Below are 6,361 nucleotides of genomic sequence, written 5' to 3'. Positions count from 1 at the left end.
TTCAATCTTAGTGCAACTGATTTTAGACGGAGGGAGTAGTATGTATATCACCTTGATAGACTTCATGCCCACCAAATCTTGTATTTTACTATAAATTGTTCAAGTGGCTCAATGCAAAACACACACCACATTACATCAACTCACAGCTTTTTTCATGGTATCCACCGCAAGATTTTAAACCTAGCTCCAGCACAACTTCCATACCGTGTTTCTTCCGGGAAAATCGATCTACATGATTTTCACCATGGGTTGCACAACCCGTATTTCGCGATCATTTGCCAATTATGTTGGTCGGTTGTGCCCTTGAGAGTCTTTTTTTTTTGCTCCCTTCATCAGTTTTTCTCCCTGGCGTTTGTTCGACCACCGATTCGTTTTTTATGCCAACCACTAATTGGGTTGTGTTACCCACTGCCCATCATCCCTGTGCACCTCTACTCCGACATTGACCTCGACTCTGCATCGGCCAACTCCTCGTCACCAACCCTACGGTAAGGCAAGACATAGACACCATAATGGTGTTGGAAACACAATGGTTTGTGTTTACTTTCTTTCTACAAATGTAAACCCATCGATCATGTCGCTTGTTCGACCACTGATTTATTTCTACATACTTATGAAAAAGTGTGCTTTCATCATATACGACATGCCAACCATAGCAAAACACGTTTGGCTCTCATTCCCTTCACTTAATGTCTCTCTCCTTGTCTCTTTGGTAGTTGGCAGCCCTAGCTCGACACTTTCCCTTCTTCCTCGGCATCTCCGCTGACCGGAGTGGGGATGTGAGAGGGGAGGTCAGGCCATCACTATGTATAGTTTGGTAGTTTTACGTCATTGTGGTCCGGTTTAATGGTGCATGCCGTCGTGGTTGCCCTTGGCGCATCCAAGATGCACCCAACCGTGTCAAAATATCCTAGACATCTTTCTTTCATGGTGGAAGACGGCGAATCTCGTGTGCAATAAGCTTGAAGTTCTGGAAGACGGATCTTTCCCTTCGTGACTCCCTTCAAGCCACTGCGATGGTGGGAGGTGGGAGGGCAGATATGACATTAGTCGATCATGGTTCTTATCATCGGTGACGTTTGTTGTTCAGAAGCTACTCGTCAGTCGCTGAATAGCGGCTGCTGCAAGCGATGGCATCGGGTGGTCATCACCAAGTTCGGTGGGGCTTCTGCTCCTTCCTCCCGACCTGCAAGTCAAAAAGTAGGCATGTGGCTTTAGTTCTGCGTGCATTGCATCCATTTTTGGAGAAAACCGACAGTGGAGCAGCGGAGACCTCGTTGCCCCAAGTGGTATACAGTCCTAGGAAGGGCGACATTGGATCGGAGCTACAGCTCAGTGATGCAAGGAGCACCCTGTTGTAAAAATGTGGGACCATGTTGTAGTTTTACTTTTTAGTTGGATACTGATTTGACTTGACCAGCTCTTTGTTTAATATGTAGCGCAAGTCCGGGTCCTCCCAGACTTCTCCGGTCTTAAAAATGCAATAGCGCATAGTCAAAATAGTATTGCTAGCCAGTGTTAAAATTGTGTCAAATATGTGTATTTGGTTACAGTTAGACTTGGAGTATGTGAAGAGTTAGATCACTACTAGGAAAAGGGCTATAGATGATATGGCCACTAATGGCGCATCAGACATCTGGTGCGCCACTACTATATAGCAGTGGCGCACCATGTGCTGGTGCGTCATTAGTGTGAAAGACACTAATGGCACACCAGACACATGATGCGCCACTAATAACAATTTTTTTCTTGCAAAAATACTAATGGCGCACCGGCCACAGAGTGCGCCACTACAATATTTTTTTTTTGCAAAACTACTAATGGCGCACCACCAGAAGGTGCGCCATTACTAGTTTAAACTAGTAATGGCGCACTGTGCCCTGGTGCGCCATTAGTATATATTTTTTTATTTTTTTGCAAAACTACTAATGGCGCACCACCAGCAGGTGCGCCATTAGTAACCAGGGTTACTAATGGCGCATTTGCAGGTGGTGCGTCATTAGTAACCTGGAACCAGCTAGATATTTTGGACAGCCACACCTACCCACTCACTTTCCACACTTCATTCTCTCCACCTCCTCCTCCAACCTTGTCTCGGCTGCCTCCTCCTCCTCACCTCATTTGCACCATAGATTCATCCAAATTAAGTGGTTAAATTATCTTTTTTTGATAGGTAAGTAAGGGGGAAGCTATCTTTATGTTGTAGATCTACTTTTTTTTCTCCCTCCAACAACGTGCACATGCACTTTTTATGGACTAGCTAGATCTATGTATGTTTGTGGTGTTGCATATGTTTGTGGTGTTGCATATATGTTTGTGTTTGCAGGTACCGGTATTTGAAATGCGATAGTTGCCAATATTTTGCCGGAATGTTGATTCATTTCCGTTTCGGCGAGAATTTTGGCACTATGCATTCTTTTTTGTCCTATTTTTAGGGAAAGTCATGCCAAATTTTTTCTTGGTTCTAAAATATCGTTTTGCTCTACCCCACAGGCGACCATGGTCCGCACGATGACCGAAGGCATCGTGAATAGGTTTTTGAGCTCTGTGAAGGCCGAGATGCTTCAATAGAACGAGACGGAGATAAGATGTCCATGTCGAAGATGCAAGCTGAAGAGCCTTATTGCGGACCCGGATTCCGGGCAGGTGCAGGATCACCTGCTCTTGCATGGTTTCATGGATGGCTATCGGTAGCAAGGTGATGAAAATGACTATGAAGTCGTCCATGAGGTCCGGGCAAGAAATGAGGAAGGGCAGCAAGACAACCACCACGGCTCGGGCGAGCGAGAAGACGAAGAATCTCCAGGACATGATCATGACGGTGATGCTGTACACAAACATCATGTAGAAGATGCAGGACATGATGATGAGGAAGATGCCGGAGCAGACGAAGGGCATGATCATGAAGATGAAGATGCCGGAGCAGACAACGATGGACCATCGATGGGTTGGGTGCAGGACCCTCATATTCAAGAGCTGCTTCTCAAGCAGACGGATAATGCAAGAGCTGCCGCCCGAGAGAAAGCCAAGCTGGATCAACTGGAGATAGACGCGGTTACTCCATTGTATGAAGGATGCAGGCCCGAGGATACCCGCTTGAAAGTAACGCTCATGGCTCTGGAGATGAAGGTAAAACACAAAATGACCGACGCATGCTTCGACGAGAACATGTCATTCTGGCACGAACGTCTTCCCAAGGGGAACAAGTGCCCGACCAGTTTCGAGGAGGCGAAGAAAATCGTATGTCCTCTGGATTTACTGCATGTAAAATACCATATGTGCATGAACAATTGCATCATTTATCGGGACGAGCACGCGGAGTCTACCATATGTCCGGTGTGCGGCGTCATTCGATACAAGAAGAGGAAGAAAGCTCCTCGAAAAGTGGTGTGGTACTTTCCGATCACTCCTCGTCTGCAGCGGTATTTCGCGGACCCTAAGGTAGTAAAGCTCCTGCGTTGGCATGCGGATAGGGAGGAGAAGAAGCGAGAAGATGACGCAAATGATCCGGAGATAAATAAATAAGACAAGATGTTGAGTCACCCTAAGGATGGGAGCCAGTGGCAAGCGTTGAACTTCGAACACCCAGAATTTGGGAAGGATCCAAGGAATATCGTGCTGGGCGCGAGCACCGATGGAGTCAATCTGTTTGGCAGCCAGAGAAGCACACATAGCACCTGGCCTGTGTTTGTGTGGATGTACAACCTTCCCCCCTGGTTGTGCATGAAGAGGAAATACATTCACATGAGTATGCTAATTGAAGGGCCGAAACAACCAGGGAACGACATCAATCTGTATCTAGGGCTGCTGAAAGAGGAGCTAGACACACTGTGGAAAACGCCAACCAATACGTGGGACGCCGCAGAGAAAGAATATTTCCCTATGAGAGTCGCACTACTCATGACGGTGCACGACTATCTCGGTTACAGATATCTCGCGGGGCAGGTGGTCCACGGATTTTCTGGATGCGTCAGGTGCATGGATGACACAACGTATCGCCTGCTAGATAGAGATCCCGGGTCTTCGAAAACCGTGTTCATGGGACATCGAAGGTGGCTTCGCGACGATGACCCGTGGAGGAAACGCAAGGATCTGTTCGATGGTGAAACCGAACCCCGAAGACGCCCGCATACGAGGAGCGACGAGGAAATAGACGAGTTGTTGAAAAATTGGAAAGATTGGCCACTACCGGGAAAGAAGCAAAAGGCGCTAGAGCCGGGAAAGAAGCGAAAGGCGCCAGAGCCGCTGCTGAAGGTATGGAAAACGAGGTCTGTTTTCTGGGACTTGCCGTACTGGAAGATCCACCGTGTGCCTCACAGCCTTGATGTCATGCATATCACGAAGAACGTGTGCGAGAGTTTACTTGGTACCCTGCTCAACATGCCAGAGAGGACCAAAGATGGGCCGAAAGCAAGGGCAGACTTGACATCAATGGGCATCAGGGAGGAGCTTCACGCTAATGATGATGATGATGAGGCGAAGCAGGACATGGAAAGTCGTCGCAAAGGCAAAAAGGCCAAGAATACCGGAAAAGACTTCCCTCCCGCGTGTTTCACTCTAAGTCAGGAGGAGATCGATCAGTTTTTCACCTGCCTCGTAGGAGTAAAACTTCCTTACGGTTACGCGGGGAAGATAAGCAAATACCTAGACTCAGCGAAGCATAAGTTCAGCGGGATGAAGTCTCACGACTGTCACGTGCTGATGACGCAGATACTTCCAGTTGCAATCCGTGGGATCATGGACGCGCACGTCCGTGAAATGCTATTTGGCCTATGCAACTTTTTCGACGTCATCTCTCGGAAGTCGGTTGGCGTGAGGTAACTCAGAAGGCTACAGGAAGAGATCGTGGTGATACTATGTGAGCTTGACATGTACTTCCCGCCCGCATTCTTCGACGTTATGGTGCATCTGCTAGTCCATATCGTGGAGGATATCATCCAACTCGGGCCGACGTTCCTGCACAGCATGATGCCGTTCGAAAGGATGAATGGTGTCATCAAAGGATACGTTCGCAACATGTCACGTCCAGAGGGAAGCATAGCCAGGGGCTTTCTGACCAAAGAGTGCATCTCCTACTACACGAATTATCTAGGCATCGAGAACCCCGTTGGTCTGCCCGTCAACAGGCACCTCGGCAGGCTCGCTGGATGGGGTCATCGTGAGGGTCGCCGCGAAATGCATGTCGACTTCGAGGGTCAACTCACCGACTTTGAAAGAGCAAACCTAGTCGCGCTACAACACATAGACATGGTCGATCCTTGGGTGGTAGAGCACAAAACCTTTATTGAGAAGACGTACAATGACCAAGGCCAACAGAGGACGGACGGAGATATAATCAAAGAGCACAACTCATATTTCACGCGTTGGTTCAAGCAGAAGCTTCTGTCGTACCCTTTACATGAGGATTCTTCCGCGAAGAACAACTCATATTCGCCTTGTCACAGGGCACCGAGCACAACCTGATGACCTATGAGGCGTACGATATCAACGGCTACACATTCTACACCGAGGACAAGGACATGAAGAGTGATGGTTATCAGAACTCCGGAGTAACGATGGAATCCTACACCGGTAACGACAAGGACAGATACTATGGAAGGATCGAGGAGATCTGGGAGCTGAGCTACACTGGAGAGAAGGTCCCGATGTTCCGTGTCAGATGGGCCAAGAGCGTCATAAAAGAAGACCGGTATTTCACCACCATGGTTATATCCGAAGCCAAATCCAAGACCGCGAGCACGAACGTCACCGCGAAAAATGAGCCATGGGTACTGGCTTCCCAAGTGGACCAATGCTTCTTCATTACCGACCCGTCAAAGCCCAGTCATGTTGTCGTGAGGAGAGGCAAAAGGAAGATCATCGGAATGGATGGAGTCGCCAATGAGCAAGACTTCGACAAGTACGGCGACCCGAAGATGGAACATGATGACGACGATGAAGTATCAGCATACACCACAAGAAGAAGCAAGACCACCCTACCTAAAAGACGTCCGTTCAAGAGAAGAACTCTATTTACGAAAAATAAGGGCAAGAAGATTGTGAACAGATAGCTAGCTAAGATCGATTGTATTTAAATTGTAGCCTTCATTTCTTGATTGTATTTCATGGGCACTTTTTAAACTCATGAATATTTTTAAATTTCATGGGCACTTTTTGAATTCATGAATATTTTTTCAAATTTGATGATATTTTTCATATTCAATATGAAAAAATATTGAATATTCATGAGGACACTCGATCTCGATCCCCCTCCATCTCAATCTCGATCCCCTCCATCTCAAAATCGCTATCCCCCTTCATCTCGATGTCGATCTCCCCCGCACCCTCCCCCGGCCCGCTCCACCGCCGCCATCGACCCCCC

Source organism: Triticum dicoccoides, chromosome 3B (genome assembly GCF_002162155.2).
Source record: "Triticum dicoccoides isolate Atlit2015 ecotype Zavitan chromosome 3B, WEW_v2.0, whole genome shotgun sequence".
In the NCBI taxonomy this organism is placed as follows: domain Eukaryota; kingdom Viridiplantae; phylum Streptophyta; class Magnoliopsida; order Poales; family Poaceae; genus Triticum; species Triticum dicoccoides.
This window is presented reverse-complemented; position numbering follows the sequence as displayed.